This window comes from Lissotriton vulgaris, chromosome 5 (assembly GCF_964263255.1).
Source record: "Lissotriton vulgaris chromosome 5, aLisVul1.2, whole genome shotgun sequence".
NCBI lineage: Eukaryota > Metazoa > Chordata > Amphibia > Caudata > Salamandridae > Lissotriton > Lissotriton vulgaris.
Window position 1 is genome coordinate 1,874,036,574 of NC_141693.1, and position 21,757 is coordinate 1,874,058,330.

At 47.0% G+C, this 21,757-nt stretch overlaps 1 non-coding gene across 1 annotated transcript; it reads right to left on the reverse strand.

The window, feature by feature from the left end:
- Positions 1–21,530: 21,530 nt before the first annotated feature.
- On the reverse strand, positions 21,531–21,614 carry LOC147717578 (small nucleolar RNA snR60/Z15/Z230/Z193/J17). Its single transcript, XR_015296171.1, has one exon. It is a non-coding gene; the product is annotated as a small nucleolar RNA snR60/Z15/Z230/Z193/J17 (small nucleolar RNA).
- Between the last annotated feature and the right edge of the window lie 143 nt (positions 21,615–21,757).

Consider the following 21,757-nt stretch of genomic DNA (forward strand, 5'->3'; position numbering starts at 1 on the left):
AGCGAACAACAGCTTGAAACTAAAACACTACATTTGACCTAGAAAGCCTTCTCGGCTACCGGGCAGAAAGCAAAATGGAGTCTGTCTCGTTTAAGGCCTACGGAGCCCACAATATGCATAGCTCCATGGAAAATAGCCCAGCATGTTAGCAAATGAGCAAATCATGACTAATACTTATATATCTATCCCCTAACTTAAATTCATAAGCCTTACTCTAAGGAAAATGGTACGAAAATGCCCTAATATATGTAAGACAGGGTCCCTGTCTATCGGCCTAATCCCTATGCTATGGGGGTGATAGGCTGGAGTCACTCTCCATCATTCTCCTTCTCCAAAGAGCTAGCAAAAAGGCAGCCATAACATTATATTTATAAAAATATATCTTTATCTAGTTTCAGCAGGAAAAATAAAACAATACACAATGGTTGCTTCTTTGTAGAAAGGTTGCACGTAATCTTAGTGGTTGCACTTGTCATTAGGAAGTTTTTATATCATAAATAGTCTCAAGTCTCTTAAATCAGTATCAAAGGGTGCTACTACTGACTTATCTCACATTTGCCCCAAAAACGAGTGGTAAAATTAATGCCAATGTGCTAAGTTATCAAAAATCGGCCTTGCTAGGAAATGAGCCCCATGCGCTGCAGGCGCGCCTCACAGAGTATTCAGTCGGCGCCTTCGCGCTGACTAGAGTAGACTTCACTCCGCCCCGGCCGGTCCCCTCTGCTCTCCCGCCCGCTCTCGACAATCCAACGAGCGGCGGGGGAGTTGGTGCAGCACACCTCGGCGGGGACGACAGGCCAGGGGTGCGGGACACACTCTGGCTCACTCGGCGAGGACAGGTGGAACAGCTGACTCGGCAGTCGGCTCCTCGCTGGGTTTGCTTTGGTCACAGCTTTTCGACGGCTCCCAACGCAGCTTCCAGGCTGCGGGCCAATCCGGTCGCGGCACTTCAGTCGAGCCTCCACCAGTACCCGGGAGTCAGCCAATGGCAGTGCGGCTCCCGGGGTAGGCCTGCGATGACGCGTTGGGGACAACCAATCCCTGCACAGCCTCGGCGATGACGCTACGGCGTATGGGCCAATCCCGTCGCGGCGTCAGTGAGGGGGCTCGGCTCCTTCAACCAATGGGAGCGCGGCGGCTTCGATCTTCGGCCCCGCAGCTCCGATCAGGACGGCAATCGGGAAAGAGGTTTTCTTGCCCCGGGCAGCGGCGGTGAACAGACGGCAGATGATTTTTGAGGGCGCAGGTCACGGCAAGACCACCCTCTTGGCCTCACAACTGCTCTAGAGCAGAATTCACGAGGGGAGGCACCACGGACCTCCGACCCTCGCTGGGAATGTGCCGATGAGCACACCGATCCCTACTCACGCTCAGCAGTTGATCACCAAGCACGCTCCAGGTCAAAACAGCACGATCTGCACAGCGTCTTGGGGCTTCTTTAGGAACCTTTTAACCCTGGGTTCCAGGAACAGGAGGCCAGCTCTTCTCCGGCCCTTGGAGATTCAGTGAAGACACAGCACACAGCAAAGTCTTTTAAGTTCAATTAAGCAGGGGCACAGCACACAGCAAATTCCCTCTTCTCCTCAGCTTCAGTTGGTCAGCAGAACAGGTCAGCCCTTGGAGCACACAGCAAGGCAATCTTCCTTCAGTTCTTCAGCAGTCCTTCTTCCAGCAGAGGTTCCTCTTGATTGTAGAATCTGATCTTCTGTTGTCAGGGGTCCTTCTCTTATACCCCAAAAAGTCTTTGAAGTTCTTTGAGGTCTTTGTGCAAGTGGGCCCTGAGCCCGGTCTAAACCACTTCTGGGTGTTGCTGGGGCACTGGGGGTTTCCTGGCTTCCTTCTTTCTTTCAGTATCAGGGACAGAGGTGACAGTCGCCCAGCGGGAGGTGGAGCCAGCATTGGGGTCAGGCAGGCACAGCCCTAGTCACTCCCAGGTGCTATCTCCTCCCACTTCCTTGGCAGCAGATGCAGCCTTTCATCCACGGGCTGACTCAGACAACCTCTTGGGGGCTCTGCAGCCCCTGTTACCCTCAAACCAGACAGTCAATCCACAAACAGTCCCAGGCACACAGAAAGGTTAGACAAGAGAACAGCCACTTTCTAAAAGTACTATTCTCAAACACAGAATTTAAAAACAACCTTTCCTAAAAGATGTGTTATTAAATTCTGAGTTCAGGGATATCAATCACTTATGTCCCATCTTGTTCCTATGGGAAGATAGGCTGGTATCCATTGGGACCAGCCTCCCCCATGTTAATCTATGGAGCAAGATTACCTTGCAGCAGTGAGCACACAAAATGGCTGCTGCTCACTACCAGAGCATGTTACCTGCACTAGTACATGCTCTACCTTACCCACGCGCTGCACCCTGCCCAGGGGGGTACCTTGGGCCTTCCATAGGGGTGACTGATGTGCACAGACAGGGAAGGGTTAGGCCCAGCCAGTGGGGACACTGGCTAGGCGGACATGGCAGTCCACTGACTGCACACAGGCACTGCGCTGGCAGGCCTGAGACACCATTTTAGGGCTACTTATGTGGGTGGCGCAATCTGCGCTGCAGGCCCACCAGTAGCATCTGTCAACACCAGCCCTGGCACACACAGTGCACTTTACTAGGGACTTCATGGTGATACAAATATGCCAATCGGGAACACACAATCAATATGACAATTTACATAGGGAGCACTTACACTCTGGCACTGATCAGCAGTGTCCAAAGCATCTAAACCAGCAAAAACGAAATCCAGCACAGCATCAAAAATACAGGAGGCAGAGGCAAAAAGATGGGGGAAAACCACGCCAAGGGTGTCAGGTCTAACAAGGACTAATCGTGGATCAAACATACCTCAAGCTCTCCCTATTTAAATTTTAGTAAAACATAATACATTTTAGTAATTATAAAACGATACAATTTTTTTAATGTAAAATACAAATGTCAAATAACTTTTTATTAGCCTAGAACTAAAAAATAAAATGTTAAAGCACATTAACTCATCAAATTAAGGGGCCCATTAGGATGGCGGTCGGATTGCCCGGCCTGGCGGGGGCAATCCGCCCGTCATCCTCACATAAATGACCCCCCGCCATATTAGTATGGCGGGGGGACCACGTCGGACGGAAAGTCCGTCCGCCGTTTTTCCGCCCCGGTCGCCTTGCGGCCGGGGCGGAGAAGGTTTAATATGGTGGCGGTGTCTATTAGACACCGCCAGCCATATTACCATGGGCTTAGTTAGATCGCCGCCACGGAAAGGCATGCGGTCTTCACTCTGGGGGCCTCCTGCGGGCCCCCAGAGTGAAAGAGAGGTGGGGGGTGCACACGAGGTGGTACCTGTGGTACCCCCCTGCATTTGCATTAACAAAGCTGCAGGCACCACGCGGTGCCTGCCGCTTTGGTAATGTGGTGCCTGCCGCTTTGGTAATGCAAATGCATTCGTGCATTGTTAGCATTGTGGCGGATCCTAATATCCTCCACGGGACCCCCGCCCTTATGGTGGGCGGTTCCAATATCCGATAGGATGGTGGGCGGACTAAGTCTGCCCGCCATCCTAATGACCCCCTAAGTGTTTAATAAATAATTTAATAATGAAATATATGTCAGTTAAAAACGTTATTTAAAGTATAATTTTAAATATTCCACCATATAGATAGATAAAATTATGCTTTCATAAACATACCATACCATTCCACTATCCAATCCAACAAAATTAAGCCTCTCCAAGTAATGTTAACCACCAGCGGAGGCAGACGAGCTATGTAACCGTCCAAATTTAAAAGAAACCTTTGAGGGATAGTTATAACCAGTTTCCAGGTAGGTCTCACCCTAAAACCCAACACAAAGAACAAGACTGCTTCTCCTCTTTAGCAGACTCGCTCTTGACAGGTTTCGAAACTGAACCAGGTTTCAATATTATTAATAAATAAAACAAGCAGATGGCATGATGGATGTCACGCAACCTGCGTGTGGGAGCAGGAGACGAGTACTGAGCTGTATGAAGGATGAGCAGTGTCCGGATGAGATGTGGGAGCAGATTAATGAGCTGTTTGTCAGAAAGTAGTGTTGTGACTACATGGGTGCTCTGATGAACTATGTGAGACCAACTGTATCATAGCAAGCTGTGTGGGGGTACAAGTGGCATAATGAGCTGTAGGTCACTAGCAGCATTCTGCTGATGGATTGTAGGAGGAAGCAAGTCCCACTAGAGCTGTGTGGGGGCTGCTATGTCTTAAGGATTTACATGAACGCAACAGTGTCCTGACAAGCTGTTTGGGAGTGATAGCCTCATGAAGCAACACGATCCTGGCGAACTGTGCATTGGCGAGAGCTGCGTGAATGCAGCACTGCTCTGGCCAGCTCTGTGCAGGAGAGATAACCTCATGAGCTGCATCAAAGCAGCTCTGTTCTTTGAGCTGTGCATGGGAAACAACAGTGCTCTGGAGCCCTGTGTGTCGGAGTGATAGCCTGATGAGCTGCATGAAAGCAGGGCTGTCCTGGGGAGCTGTGTGAAGCAAAGAGAGCTTGACAAACTGTGTGAATGCAGCACTATCCTTGTGCGCTGTAAGTGGAAGCGATAGCTTGATGAGCTGTTTGAAAGTACACTGTGTACACTCCCGCCAGACAACTTCGCTCTGCCCAATTTGCCTTTGCTTCCGTCTCACTGATCCACAAGACCAGAACTGGAGGAAAACCCTTCTCCTACCTCGCTGCCAAGACCTGGAACACCATGCTTTCCACCTCGGGCAGTTAGCATCATTGACACAGTTCAGGAAGGACCTCAAAACCTGGCTCTTTGACACCCAGATGCATCGGCAGCCCCCCTCAGCACCTTGAAACCCTCACAGGTGAGTAGCCATGCTTTACAAACCTCTGATTGATCAATTGAGCGGTGTGTGAGAGAGTGTGATGAGCTGTGTGAATACACTGTGATAAGCTGTGTATGGGAGCAACAGTACCCTAATTAGATACTGTTGCTGGCACATATAGACTGCTCTTGTGAGCTGTGTGAGGGAGCAGCAGTGTCCTAATGAGCTGTATGTCAGAGGGATAGGCTAATGAGCTATTTTAAAACAGCACTGTACTGCTGAGCTGTATGTGGTAGTTGTGGTGATCCTCCCAACCACTACATGGGACATCCACCACTTTGCAATCATTGTGAAGTGACCATTATTGCTTCACTTTGCAGGAGAGGAAGTGGACAAACTGCTCAAAACTTTACCAACACCGGATGCGAGTTTAGTTGTGACGCTTCTATAACCATCTTCAAAGCTTATTTTGACCCACAACTGAGGCCTGACTACAAGAGGTCCAAATTCCACTAAGCACGACCACGTAAAGGGTGAAGCCCTGTGGCAAAGAAACCAGAAGCAAAGAAAATGAATGACCGGTTACTCACCGGTAATATTCATTACTCCGAGTCGTAGCCCTCCCCGTCCCAGTCCTAACTACATGAGCATAGCTCCTCCCACCAGAAACTCCCAAGCAACTTGAAACCCATCCCTTCCCTCCAGGCCACACCCATACCCTGAGGCATATAGCCCTGTGACCTGCCAATCAACAACCTGTACCCAACAAGCACAAGAAGCCGAAACAGGGAGGGAGGGATGGGAACCTGGACTGGGACGGGGAGGGCTACGACTCGGAGTAATGAATATTACCAGTGAGTAACCGGTCATTACCTCCTCGTCAGCCCTCCCCGTCCCAGTCCTAACTACATGAGCAGATACCAAAGCAATAATCGGCTTCACTCAGTAGCAAAAAACAGACTTTATTAAAGCACAGAAAAGTCACACCACTGGAGTAGAACGCAACACAGCGTCCCCAAACCCAGCAGAATCAGTCCCCTCAACCACCAAACGATAATGGGACATAAAGGTGTGCGGAGAACTCCAGGTAGCAGCCCTGCAGATTTCAGCCATGGAAGCCCCCTGAAAACAAGCCCAGGAAGCCACCACCCCCCGAGTTGACCGACCCTGAACAGACCCCGGAGCCAACACACCACAGGCCTCATACGCAGCACCCACAGCCCATCGCAGCCAACGACTGAGGGTAGCACCCGAAGGCTTAAGACCCTGACCAGCCAGACCAAAGGTCACAAAAAGGGATTCCACCTTACGAAACAGCCCAGTACGCAACAAATAGATCTCCAGAGCCCTCCGAACGTCCAAACAGTGCAGCCGCACCTCAACCTCTGAAAGAGGATCAGGACATAAAACAGGCAAAACCAGATCCGCAGAGCAGTGAAAAGAGGAAGGGGCCTTGGGAACAAAGGAAGGATCAGGCCGCAGTACCACCCGATCAGGAAAGAAACGTAAAAAAGGGGCCGAACAAAGCAAGGAGCCCAACTCTCCAATCCGCCTAGCCGACGTAATAGCCACCAGGAACAGCACCTTGATCATCAGAAACCTCAAAGACACCTCCAGCAGAGGCTCAAAGGGAGCCCCCTGCAAAGCCCCCAAAACCAGAGGCAGATCCCAACTAGGAGCAAAGGACCGAATGACAGGCTTCTGAAGGAAGCAACTCCGCAACAAACGGGACACCAGGGGAACCACCGGGTCACAGACCGAACCCCGAAAGGCCCGAACAGCAGCCCACTGAGCCCGCAGGGAGGACACAGCCAGACCCAAGTCAAAGCCGCCCTTCAAAAAGTCCAGGACCAGTACCGGATCCACCTCCAATGCAGACCACCCACGCACCGTACACCAAGACTGAAAAGAAACCCAATGCCGGGCATAGGATTTGAGAGTCGAAGGGCGCCTGGACCTCCGAATAAATTCCGCCACAGAAGGAGAACACCCCAACGCCACAAGGTTCATCCTCTCAACAGCCAACCCGCCAGCCTCAGGCGGACCAGACACTCCAGAGACAGAGGGGGAAATGACAAGGGACAAGGGACCACCGGCAACCTCCAGCAAGGCCCCACTGCCAACTTCAATAACAGAGGGAACCAAGGCCGCCTGGACCAATCCGGAGCCACCAGGATCACCAAAGCCCGATCCAATTTGACCCTCAGCAGAACACGCGACAGCAGGGCAATAGGGGGAAAGGCATACATCAGGCCCCCCTCCCACCGGAAGGACAGGGCATCCACCCTCCAAACCTCGGCAGAGCGAACCAGAGAACAAAACTTCTCCCTCAAGGTGTTCCCCGGGGCTGCAAACAGGTCCACCACCGGGACCCCGAACCGGGCCATCAGGCAACGAAAGACTTCCTGAGACAGGCACATGTCCCACAGGGAGGGAAATACCCTGCTCAGGCGATCCGCCTCCGAGTTCAAAATCCCAGGCAGATGTAAAGCCCTCAGAGACAACAAGTGAGACTCCACCCACAGGCCTATACTTTGAGCCAACAAATTGAGGGAAGCCACCCTCGCGCTCCCCTGGCGGTTGATATAACACACCACCACCGTGTTGTCCGACCGCACCATCACATCCCTCTGGAGGACCCAAGGCAGAAAATGAGACAACGCCAACTGAACCGCCTTCAATTCCCGCCAATTCGAGGACATCTCCGCCTCCGTCACAGACCAAAGACCCTGCACAGACTCCTGACCCAAGACCGCATCCCAACCCAGTTCGCTGGCGTCGGCCGTCAGGACCAACCTCACTTGGGACACAAAGGGCGAGCCCTGCAAGAGGTTCCGATCCACCAGCCACCAGGACAACTCCCGGACAAAGGACACACTCCCCGGAACCAACAGCTCGTAATTCAGAGAGGCCAGATCCCAATGCTCCAGAAGATGATTCACAAGGGGGTATAAGTGCAAACGGGCCCAAGGAACAATCACAGTTGCTGACATCAGCCCCTGAACACGCAACCACTGGCGAGCCGTGGAAGACCGAGCCCCCAACACCTTCTTCAGTTCGTGCACAAGAGTCAGTCTGCGGGGCTCCGACAGGAAGACCTTCCCCAACCTGGTGTTGAACACCCCCCCAATGAACAACAGTTCCTGAGTGGGGTGAAGATGGGATTTCTCCAAGTTCAGAATCCACCCGAACCGTTGAAGGAGACTGCAAACCTCCTGGGAATGTGACTGAGCCTGAAGGAAAGAAGAGGAAGAAATCAACCAATCGTCCAAGTAAGGGAAAACCTGTATACCCTTAGCATGCAACAAACCCACCAAGGGCGCCAACACTTTAGTAAACATCCTCGGAGAGGCAGACAGGCCAAACGGTAATACCTGGAACTGGTAGTGATCCACCCCTACACAGAAACGCAGGAACTTTTGTGAATCCACGTGCACAGGCACATGAAAATAGGCGTCCCGTAGATCGAGAGAAGCCAGGAAATCCCCCACCGACAGGAAGGGAAGAATGAACTGCAGAGTCACCATTTTGAAGGACCGATGAGGGATACACAAGTTCACCGCCTTCAGATCCAGGACCGGACGGAAGTCCCCATTTGGCTTTTGGATTAAAAACAGGATTGAGTAAACCCCCTCACCACAGCACCCTTTGACACCAAGTCCCGAACCCCGTCCAATAGAGCACGACATCTTGCCAGAGACCTGGGAACAGGGGTAGCTTTGAACACATCCACCGGAGGAGTCCCAAATTCTATTCTGTAGCCCAGCCGTACCACCTGTAGAACCCACAGATCCCGAACAAACTCTTCCCAGACAGGTAAAAAAGAGGTGAGGCGACCCCCAACCGGCACCTCCAAGGAATCCATCACATAGTCACGATTTGGAGGGACCCGCAGAAGAGGAAGCACCTTGTTGACCCCGGGACTTGTGGAAGGAAGGGACACCCCGGCCACGTCCCCTACCACGAAAGGGCTGAGCAGCCATCTTAGATTGAAACGCCTGCCCAAAAGCCCGCTTATAACCCGCAAACTTCCCTTTCTGAGAAGAGCGGACGGAGCCAATAATTTCTTGTCCTCAGCTGTCTTTTTAATCAAAGCTTCCAACGGCTCCCCAAACAGCTTAGAGCCCGTGAAGGGAATCTTCATCACGGCCGCCTTCTGAGCAGCATCCACCTTCCAAGACTTAAGCCACAACTGCCTCCTAGCAGCAACCGAGGCACCAGCAGCCGCCGCCGCAGCACTAAGGGAGTCGAAGGACAAGTCAGCCATGAAACGCAACTGTTGTTCCAACATGGACAAAGACTCAGAGGGATCCTCATCCTGCATGAGCTGCGCAGAAATACCCTGACAGTCCTTATGCAAAGAGACAGGAAAGCCAATCCGGCACGCCCTCGGCGCGCTGAAAAAGCCAGCCACGCCCCCCCCTCCCTCCCCGGGTGTACCGGCTAGAGCAGGGAACGAACCCGGAAGAGGGGAGGCCGTAGCAGGGAGTCACCACCCCACAGCAGGCAGTCCGGACCCCCAACCCCACGGTCCCGCTACAGCAGGGACTCAAAGCAAATGCCCACAAGGTAAAAGAAAAACAGGCACAATAGGGGTTAAAAACGGGCGCTTAGCATCCCGTCTCACACTTACCAGATAGGAGGCCAATTCCAGTGCCCCCCTCGACGAAGTCTGCTCTGAAGTGATTCCACAGAAAAAACAAACAGGTTGTTGATTGGCAGGTCACAGGGCTATATGCCTCAGGGTATGGGTGTGGCCTGGAGGGAAGGGATGGGTTTCAAGTTGCTTGGGAGTTTCTGGTGGGAGGAGCTATGCTCATGTAGTTAGGACTGGGACGGGGAGGGCTGACGAGGAGGTAATGAAGATCATTAAACAAGTAGGAACTCATGGAGAAACACCACCCCAATAAAAAATAAATAAAGAGAGAGACAGAAGAAAGCCACAAAAGACCGAATAAAGAGACTTAGGCATAATTTCATGCAAAATGAAAAGGACAAGCAATATACAGATCAATAGACAGGACATGGCAGACGACCAATAAGAAATAGAAAATAACACAACCCACCGAGGGGGCTGCAACACTTTAGGTAGTACATCAACAGATTCATCAATGACTACCCTTCCACCCTTCTCGGAACTGACCGACTCAGTCACTGCAGCACCCACATAGAAGACATGGTTAGGCAGACCAAACAATTACTTCCAAGCCACCCTTAAAACCGATGATACTATGAAGCGATCATTACTGCTTCGATTCTGTAGCACCCCTCAGTTCCCATTTTGACGCACAACTAAACCCGGACTACGAGAGGTTCGAGCTCCAACAAGCACGACAGCATGTAGGTGAAACATCTCACTGCTTTTGCACCCAGCTGCATGAGTTAGCTAGCATCAGCATCACCGATGACCCAGTAAACATCTGAGAGCAAGGGTGTAGAGCCTCAGTACTACGAAAGATAATTCTATGAGAACCCGAGATTAAATTAGATGCCTCGCTCATATTAATGAGGTCCCATCAACTCTCATATAGCTGATCGGAGCAAATGGAAACAACCCTATGAAAGGTATCAATAAAACCGAAACCAGAAATGACTCCACACATTACTGAATAAACTGTTGAAAAATTATGAAGGAGATTACCAAAACCAGCTCCATTGTGGGTCCGACCGACCCACCCGATCACATGAAGTCTCATCACAATGAAGCGGCGGAAATCATGGCGCCAACAGTTCTCAAACATATGAAAGTCGCACTGGAAAAGATCATCACACATGTGATACCGTACGAAAATAAACCAAACAATGAGTCGTCCTTTCAATGGAATGAGTTTCAAAATTATATACAACGCCCGGAGAAAAGGGTATAGCAAAATCACATCAGGGTGGCCCAGACCAAAGGGGAAGCTGAACGATTCATGTGGACACTCCAAGAGGCACCACAGATTGGAATAGAGCAAAACATAGGTTTAGAATGTTCCTTTCACAATTTCCTAAGAATATATCTTAGCACTCACAATTGTACGCAGCAATGTGTGTCTCTATGACATAATATCAATGTAAAAATATCACGATAGAAATGACAGCAAAAATATCAAGTTTACATGCAAACAGTGTAAACTACAAAAATATTGTTTACGAAATATTGTGGTTCTAAGTAGTGCGAATACATAGGTATTCCTATACGCACCTCTACATAGTATACATATTTCAAAGTATTTACATGTATGCGTTTTTAATAATAAATGAACATATGTATTTATATATATATATATATATCCAACAAAACAGCGTTCCTTCAAAAAAACGCAGCTCGGGCCACACCAACCATGCTTCAAAGAAGATTCTTTATTTCCAGACTTGCATCACGCGTTTCGAGTCCTTCGACCCTTAATCATATGCTCATTGCTAATCAGTCAGTGGGTTCGTTTGGTCTTAAATAACGTGACTCATAAGACATCAAGGAAGGACACCGTCCATTCTCCCAGTTAAAGGTGCAGTTCGTTAAAGTTCTTTTTAATGGTGCAGCTGAGGTCAGTACAAGTTTTTTTCTTCTTCTTTAAGGTTTCCTGTAAACCCCCAAAGTGGCAAATATCCATGTTTTCCTTCGTCGCACTTTATATTAATCCATCACAATTCATGTAGGGACTTCAATTCCCAAAATGCATCATACTTGCACCTTTACTATATCATGCTGGTCCTCGATGTCGATTTTGGCAAATCCGCACTTATATGTTTGCAATTGAGTGCACATTTGCTTTAAGGGATAATACCATTACTCCGTTGCAAACTATTTAAGTAATGTCTCGCTACCACTGAGTCCTTACAACAGCAATGGTTTGTCTTTCAAAGTCATTACCTGAAGCACGACGTGCACAGGAAAATTCCCATTGCCAATCCTGACTGCTGACGAATTCATTCCCCAAGTTTGAGGTGGGTCCCTCGGGGGCCTCTTCCATATATATATATCGCTCAGGGTTCCCAGCAGGGAAATGAAAACGCACTCTCTCGTCACAGTTTTTAGTTACAGCGGTTTATTTCAGCAACCAGTACCCAACGCGTATCGCTTCTTACAAAGCTTGCTCACGCCCTGCTAATAGGACCACATTATTATGTTAAAAACGAGCTAAACCAACACTAGCTATCGTCCTTTATTCTGTGCCTTGGGTTTGCTCACTTAAAAGACACTCATTTGCCTTCTAACTATATAGAGGGCTAATATGTTTCATTGCCTTAAATTGTTTTTGGCAATTTCTTCAGGGCAAAGGTCAGTTCTCACCTCTCTGCTTTAATTTCATCAGCCAATGAGTACCTGGAGAACACATTTAAAAAAAAAAAAGAACACAGACCACAAATAGTTAGTGCATCCCGGGGTGGTAAATCCCTTTCACACACACCATGGTTCACACGATTAGCACTTGTATAGTTACCGCTATGGTGCCCTTCTTGGGCATACCTGTGACCCTCTTGCAGTGATCTTTATTGCGATCTTTATCACCTTCTACCTTTGGTTAGTCTGTGGAGATAATACTCGTGTTACTAAAATCAGCCTGTAATCCTAGTGGATGTTAACTTGACCTAATATCATCATCACCCTTCGGTACAGCACCATTCTCAGTATCGTCATAAATGCGGGGAAGCAATAAATGGTATTTCATCACAACTATTATGTTCACATGGTTACATGATGTTTTTCTACAGTTTCTACCCATTATTGACTAGTGTGCCAAAGTTCGTATCTGTCCGCATGCTTGTATCGCGGATTGATGACATATTAAAAATTGGAGCGCGGGACCTGTGCCTCTGGTATGCCATCTGCACGCCATTCCAAGAATGTATCTAGCTGCTGCACCCCTTCCCGCTCCTCCTTACCGGGTGAGTTTGGATACAGAGTTTTCCATCAACCGGTCGCTCGTGTATTGTGCTGGTGTCGGTTAAAAAGGCATCGAAGATGCTGCCCTTCACGTCCCACCCCTTCGTTTGGCCGGAGGCGGTAGGTACGCAATATACGGTGTGTCTATGCCGGTCCTGGCATAGTTAACGTGGGCGCCATCTTGGTGCCCCCTTAGAGATAGAATATTAGCCCCTATTTCAATGTAAATGTATGGCTGATTGTTCATGGCTTCATGCACTATACCACTACAATGTGATTATTGCTGTAGGTAATATATCAGCATTTATATGGGGTTTTCACTCGCTTGCCATAGTGTTAATCCTATGAAGCTACATTCTCTTAAATGCTTCATGTAAAAACGTTTTTCAACAATAGGCCAATTCTAGTGTGGTGCATTACAGTGTGATAATTGCTTTAGATAATATAACGTTTAATCAATGGGGGGTTTTGTCCTACGGGTCCTGGCTGGACAACATACGTTATAACAAGAAAGGGAATGCCAGAACTCGAATTCAAATCACAGCAGCTTGTTTATTCAGCTGATGTGTACCCTCTTTGAGTGACTTAAAGAAGGTATTTTTTCAAATATTTCACTTTTTTTTTTTTTTTGAATATTTCAATACATATTTACATTTTATGACACTTCAGAAGATAAAACATTTCTTTTCACTGAGAAAACAAAAAGTACAATGTTTCAAAACATTACAGACTTTTGAACAAAACAAATAAAGCATTCAAGTATAATTACAATTTAAATCACGGTTAGCTCTAAATCATGTACACCTAGACTAGTTTTTTTACAAATAATTTTGCAACCAGTGGACATTTTGGGCAACCTGACTTTGATTATGTCACCCTATATTTATGTATCAACCCCTAACATTTGGGTTCCATCAACTTTCATACAGCCAGTTAGATAATATAACAGCATTGATATGGCGAATTCACTAGCTGGCCATAGATGTTATTCCTATGAAGCTACATTCTCTTAAATGTTTCATGTGAAAACGTTTTTCAACAGTAGGGCATTTCTAGTGTGGTGCCCTTTGTCTTATATTGCCCGACAATGTTGATATACCTATTTAAATGTATACATGGTGCTGATACTGGTTTGTTCATACACTGTATCGCACCAATGTGAGCATGCCTACTGCAACATATATCAATGCTATTCTTGCATAATCACCAGCACCCCATTAAAATTACAGGGGTCTAGTGTAATGAATCCAGACCACCATCAGTGACACCAAGGATATGCACCCAGCTGTTCTACCATTGATGTCCCTATAGCATCACTGTGGTTCCATATGTGGGTAAGCTTAAGTGCCAACCTTGTTCCACTCAATAACATCATTGAGTCCCCGTTGGTCCACTCCTTACTGATAGATCCAACGTGCTTCTATTTGCGCCAGTCTCAGCTCCATGTTAAATTTGTCACCAACCACTTTCTTCAATACAACCCACTTAATGCTTTTGTGGTGATGTTCTTTCTCAATAAAGTGTTGCACCAATTTGGTTGTTAACTTCTTGGCTTTTAAAGTACTGAGGTGTTCCTGTATCCTCACCTTCACCTTGCACGTTGTGAGACCTATATAATGAAGCTCACAGGGGTATGTTAGCCTATAGATAACATTGGGAGTGTTGCAATTACTCAGTTTGTTCAAATGCCAAATTCTGCCATTAGACAGGGTCACACATTTTGAAGGCTCAGTTAACTCACAGACTGAGCATCCCCCACAAGGATAATGTCCCGTGGGCATTCCAGTTTCTCCTGTATTTTAAATATGATGAGTATGGATGAACTTGTCCCGGAGATTGAAGGAACGTTTAAAGGCGAACCTTGGGGGTGGCATCTTCATGGTAGCAGTATTCAATATGGGCCAGTGTTTCCTAACTATCCCTCGTATTTTGGTGGACAGTGGGTCAAAGGTTGCTACCACAGGGATGCAATCCCCTTTCTCACGCTTGTTCCTTTCAAGCAACACTGACCTTGGAGTGTTAAAGGCTCTTTTCCTTGCCTGTCTGATCACTTTGAGGGGATAAGCCCTTTGTTCCAGTTTGGTAACCAATTCCTCCGATTGTTGAGCAGATGTTTGGACCGGAGTGCAATTTCTGCGATACCTTAAAAATTGCCCTTCTGGTAAATTATCGCGCTCAGCACGCGGATGATATGACCTGTAGTGGAGTTACGAGTTCTTGTCTGTAGGTTTTTGATGGACATTTGTCAGGATTTTGTTGTTTTCTATATAGATATCCAAATCCAGATAGACCGCTGTGTATCTACTAAAAGTCCACGTGAATTTCAAACTAGGCTCCAGATAATTCAACCAATTCAAGAACTGGATCAGATCATCTTCTGAGCCATTCCAAAACCCATTCCTGCCCTAAACCCTAAAATTACCGCTCTGGTACCCCAAAACCCATACCCACACTGAACCCTAAAATTTCCCGCTGGCACACCAACATCCATACCTGACTGGAACCCCAAAATTACCCCCTGGCACCCCAAAACCCATACCCACCAGGAACCCTAAAATTAACCCCTGGCACCCCAATCCCTAACCCACCCTGAACCCTAAAATTACTCCCTGGCACCTTTAAAACCCACACCCAACCTGAACCCTAAAATTAACCCCCTTGCCCCTTAAAATCCATACCCGCCCTAAACCCTAAAGTTACCCCCCCCCCCGGTACCCCAAAACTCATAACGAACCCTAAAATTACCCCCTGGCACACCAACATCCATACCTGCCTGGAACCCTAAAATTGCCCTCTGGCACCCCAAAACCCATGCCTACCTGGAACCCTAAAATTACCCCCTGGCACCCCAATCCCTAACCCACCCTAAACCCTAAAATTACTCCCTGGCACCCTAAAACCCACACCCAACCTGAACCCTAAAGTTACACCATGGCACCCCAAAAGCTGAACTCTCCAAGCTTACACTACATTTGCATATTCGGAGGGGACTGTCCTCCTTGACGTCTCCATGCATTTAAGTCTAGAACACCATTCACTTAGAGTATCCTAGATATGCAGCCAGTAGGTAATGCTGATGCTGTAGAATGCATTAAAGTTACAGGAACTTACTTGAAAACTGCTGCCTGCTCTTCTGATACTATTCAGTGGAGTCGGGCTGATTAGCAGCACTGTCGTCCTGGCATCTAGCCCCTCCAGATGGTCTCACTGTGTAGATAGATGTGGGTCAAATGTCTCCTGGATTCTCCTTGCCTGGGCCTCCTCTACTTCTTCGTCGGTGCCCTTGGATGCAAAAAGAGACAGATCCATGGCCCTGTTCACCCTTCATCTGGTGAGCAGCGCCGTGGATGTGTATTCCATACAAGTGCACAGACAGCACGGGGAAAGGGATGGCAGTGAAGGTGACGCTTTTCCTTTGTAAAGTCATTCCTGCTGGCGTCATAGCCCAGGGTTTGCTGTGCTGTATCCAAGTGCACAGACAGCAAACCCTGGGCTATGATGTCAGCAGAAATTCCTATACCACAGAAAATGCGTCACCTGCACTGGCATCCCTTTACCCCTGCTGTGCACATCTTTCCACTCCCACGCCATGCTCACATTCACAACACATCAAGTGCTTAGGTGAAATCCCTGCCTTCAGACTAGGATATCACCTCAGTGGCACCAGTCTAAAAGAAAACAAAGGGTGGAGGCAGGGAGGGTCTCTGAAAGCGTTCAGAGGCAGGCTGGCTCAGGCTAGTTCTGGGCCTCTCCGAAGGGGTCATAAAAATCACATTCCCAGATGCTTAGCGTTCAACTATGGCGTGTTCTTAGCACCTTTTGGTGACTCCGATCAAAGTAGGCGCTTTACAAGTGTAAAAAATTTGGGGAAAAAATACAGAAACACAACATCTGGGAAATCGTTAACATTCTAAGGGAATTAAATATTAAGTAAAATGTCAAACACAAACAGAAACAAAATCGCTGACATGGATTGGCTTTTTACATTCATTATTGCAAAATCGATCAGTGTTTATGTCAGAATAAAGGGCATGAATTTAAAGCCCGATAAGGACTTGTTGCAATGTCCTCTGTAACCCTGGGGGACCCGGCCCATTTAAAGCCCTGGCCGAGGGGTTACTTTAATGTGAGAGGAAGATCGGCAACAAAAGGACCCCCCACATGCAGAAAATTTCTTGAGAAATCCCTGTTCTGAATTGGGGGCTGAGCAGGACGTTTGTGGTGGGGGAGGAGACTCGTGGTTCCTGCCTGGCTTGTAGCGTGTCTTTTCCCTGCTAGTGGAGGTGCGTACTTCAGTCATGCTTCTGGGCTTCAGTCCCGTCTATATCTGCGCATCCGAGTGTTTCACATTGTAAGTACCATGGATGCGTTGGTGAATGCTTTGCTGACAAGTTTAGGTGAACTCTTTACTTTTGGTGACGTCATGTGTGAATGCAGCGCCCCGAAAATGACTCAACAGTTAATGTAGGGTGATCAACTGGCATTGTTGCAAATTCAGGACGATAAGTGTAAAAAGTCAGGACAAAGGGTCAAAATTCAGGACAGAAGGTCAAAACACAGGACAAATCTTCGGAACAAAAGGTACATTTTACAGACACATCAGAGGAAGTTGCGCAATAGTATAAAAGTAAGTAAATAGACAACTACTTAAGTACAAGTCAAAATAAGTTTACATTAGGTTGAGACAATCGTGCACTTCCCGGTTTTTCGGTATGCGCACAGCTTTGAGCAACTGTGCAGGTCTTTTTGAGGTATTTCATATGATAATAATCTATTTATATGGTAACAGCACTGGGTTGTCCACTCTGATATGTTGTTTACAACTCATGGTCGTGAGCAGACATGTATGGTGAGAGAAGTGCTCAGGAAGATCTGCTCAGATAGACCTTGTTACTAGCATCTCATATCTGAGTGCCATTGTGAAATGTAACGCGGCAAGCATAGGTGAACTAAAGTGAAGGTTGCTGTGATGAACCCACAATAGGGAACGCATTATGGGTGTTTCAGCAAGTGGACTTGTATGGCATCTGACTTTGCTTATGGGGGGCTTCGCAGAGATTTTCACTAGCTGACGAAAGTCACAAAGGTGCTTTTCCCTGCAGCTTTCTTAAAGAAGGCACTGTTAATACACTATTACATAGACTAACACAATATACATCTCAAGCACAGCTTATGGCACTATGGGCTCTCCCTAAAACCTTACACCTAAAGCAAAGCATGCAAACATTTACAATTACTAGTGTAACATTCAAGTAGCAGTTGGGTGTCACTAAAAATGTCGTATGCATAATATATGGATCCCACACATAAGCACACAGCAAATACAGAATAGTAACACATAGGCAAGGGAGTAGCCAGAAAATTGAAATACCCCCCACTTTGAACTAAGCTCTTATGACACCAAGAAAGCAAAGTAAGTCATCACAATCCTGTCCAAGGGTCTAGCCATTCTTCCTTCCATCAAACTTCTGACATCCACCATTTCAAATATACTTTCTGTTATCTATTAATTTTTTCATCCACCGTTCAGTCTTTCACCATTCATTCTGTCCTTCCATCTGTGTTCCCATCCATATTCAAACCTTTTCAATCATTTGCAAACCGATCCAACGTTTATTCTTCCATCCATCATTTCACTCATCCATCCCTCCATCCACCCTTTCACCCAATCCATCCATCATCCATCCACCCTTTCACCAAATCCATCCTTTCACTCATCCATCCACTCTTCCACCAATCCATCCATCCACTCATCCATCCAACCATTTACCCAAGCCATCCTTTCACTCATCCATCCACTCTTCCACCCATCCATCCATCCACTCCTCCATCCAACCCCTTACCCTTTCAATCATGCAGCCACCCTTTGACTTATCCATCCAACAACCATCCACCCTTTCATCCAATCCATCCTTTCACTCATCCATCAACCCTTTCACCCAATCCATTCTCTCACTCATCCACCCTCTCTTCCACTCATGAATTACATTCACTCATCCATCCAACCATTTATCTTTTCACCCAAGCGACCCTTTCACTCATCCATCCACTCTTCCATTCATCCATTCATTCACCCTTTCACTTATTAATTCATCAATCCATCCATCATTTCTCTTATCCATCCACCCATTCACTCGCCCATCATCGATCCTTTCACTCATCAATCCATCCTTTTACTGATCTATCTTTCATATTTGGTGGTGTGAAGGGTGGGAACCCCCACAACAGCGCACACATGCGCACACTACTGTTCTTTGACATCCCCTACTGCCCACCTTTACTGGCACGATCAAATCTTTTCTACTGCTGCCTGAAGGCCGTCTGGTATTTTCCTAAATGGCCTTTGTATTTTTATTGGAGCTGTTTGTGTTTATTCTTGTATACAGACAGGCATGCACAAGCATTTCTCTATATCTCTTTAATTACAGACAATTAAAACAACAGATTGATTTACATTTCTTTAACAGTTTCATAGCGAGATAAAGCGTTGTCCATTCCTTTCACACTACAAAATGAAATGGCACCGGAGAGTAACAAGACCTGACAATTTATCAAACACAAGCAGGTACATTTGTTAGAAGATAAGCTTCTTCTTATGAGAGCAGGGCGAGATTATGCTTTCAACTGCCTGGATCCCCTACTTGCAATTTTTCCAGGATGGAAACCCCCCAGGGTACCCCCCCCCCCACCCCCCACTGCCTTCACTGTACGCCCCAACTGCAAAAGGAACAAGCATTTACAATGCAATGGTCTCTGCAATATTATAGGTAGAGCTATTGGTATTGCTCATTATTTTTTTTATCTTTTTTGTATCCCTAAATAAATGGCATTGTCATTTCAATTGGTATTAGCTTCTTTTTTTTTTTGCATATGTGATACCTATTGCATTAGCAGAGAGAGAGTGAGGTAGTGAGAGAGTGAGGTATTGAAATAGAGAGAGAGTGAGGTAGTGAGAGAGAGTGAGGTAGATAGAGAGTGAGGTAGTGAGATAGAGAGTGAGGTAGTGAAAGAGTGAGGTACTGAGGGAGAGGGATGTTGTGAGGTAGTGAGATATAAGCATAGAGTGATGTTGTGATGTAGTGAGATAGAGAGAGGTAGTGAAAGAGAGTGAAAGTGAGTTAGTGAGATAGAGAGTGATTGAGGTAGTGAGTTAGAGAGAGAGAGGGTGAAGTTGTGAGCTAGAGAGTGAGGTAGTGAGAGAGTGAGGTAGTGATGTTTTGAGAGAGAGAAGTTGTGAGATAGTGAGGTAGTGAGATAGATAGAGTGGAGTAGTGAGGTAGAGAGAGTTATGTAGTGAGAGAGAGGTAGATAGAGAGTGAGGTAGTGAGAGACAGAGAGTGAGGTAGTGAAAGAGTGAGGTAGTGAGGGAGAGGGATGTTCTGAGGTAGTGAGATAGAAACAGTGAGTGAGTTTGTGAGAGAGAGAGTGAGGTAGTGAAAGAGAGAGTGAAAGTGACTTAGTGAGATAGAGAGAGAGAGAGAGGTAGTGAGATAGAGAGAGAGTGAGGTAGTGAGTTAGAGAGAGAGTGAAGTTGTGAGGTAGTGAGATAGCGAGTGAGTTAGTGAGAGAGTGATGTAGTGATTTTTTGAGGGAGTGATTTGTGATATAGTGAGGTAGTGAGAGTGAGATAGTGAGATAGAAATAGATAGAGTGAGGTAGTGAGATAGAGAGAGAGTGAACGAGTGAGATAGAGAGAGAGTAAAGTTGTGAGGTAGTGTGTCTGAGAGTGATGTGGAATGCATGCTAACAATAAGCAACAAACAAACATGCTACAAATACCTCCCACCCCAAGACCGGCACTTACCTCTCATGCCGCTGATCAGCACACATAAGCTGTCAGGAGAAATCAGAACAATCTATCCCAGGCTCATTATGGCTCGTTCCACTGCCCATGATGGACCTGGAATAAAAGGCAACAGTTTCCTGATACACCGCAAAACTCTCCAGGCACAAGAGAAATGAGAGCGGCAACCTCATCAGCGGGAGGGGGCGGGAAAAAGACACGGACAGCGGGAGGGGAGCACCCCTGGGAGTTGGTGGGCCCGCTTTGGCCTGTCTCTATCGAGAGAGCCTGCTGTCACTTGGGAGCAGGCCTTGGATTAGAGGGATCCCTCAGAGGCTGCAGCACCTCTTGTAAAGTGATCTCCTCCAAACACATTCCCAAAACCCCAAACAGGAGGTGAGGAAGGACCAGGGCACCACAGCGAACAGGCAAGGCCCAAGCTAGTTAATGGGGCTTTAAGGGGAAACAAAGGCCCGGACTGGGATTTGAAGTGCTGAAATCCGGATCACAGTTCACCAAAACAACCACTCGACTCGACTTTTAACATGCTGTCAAAAGCAGAGAGGGGCGACACCGGATCAAAAATACCAGAGAGCTTCAAAGAGCAAGCAAAAAATGGCATTCCAAAGACACCACAATTTTCTTCCATTTTATTATAAAATAAAAAGGTTATTTTCCTTTGGGGATATCCAGGGCCCAGATGGATGAGTTGGTGCGTTCTGAGCTTTTAACATCCTTTGAAGGTTATTCAATAATGAGTTGCATATCTTCTCATTTAAAAAGCTTTTTCTTCTCTTTATGAAATACTCCAATACTCACTAAAGCATTTTTTTGTTAAACCTTTCAATTGAAGCCTCTGTACATCCCTTCTTCCATTTCTTGGAATTTAGTGAACGATGTCATAATAATAAATATCGCATCTTGCAATTTTCAGGTTAAGTTTAGTGTGCTATAAATTGTTTTGGGATAGTCTGAATGTTCATATTAGGTTTCTTGCTTTTGCCACCTAAGCATTTGAGGAAAGAAGACAATAAGCGTGCATTTTGAACGGGTGACCCCAAACTACAAAAAAAGGATTGCATACATCAGATAGGAGCTAAAGACAAGAGCTCTTATTCACCACTGTTCATCTGCTGAACTATGAGATCATCATGATATTGATCTCGGCGCAGACCCATCGCGTGCTACTATAATGCAGTACACACTAACTAGTGTGTACTGCATTATAGGGTACCCTCTAAGAAACACAAAGGAATCCTGCCTGAGAAGTCGTTTAACTAGGGCAGAGGCTAGCACGCAGCACA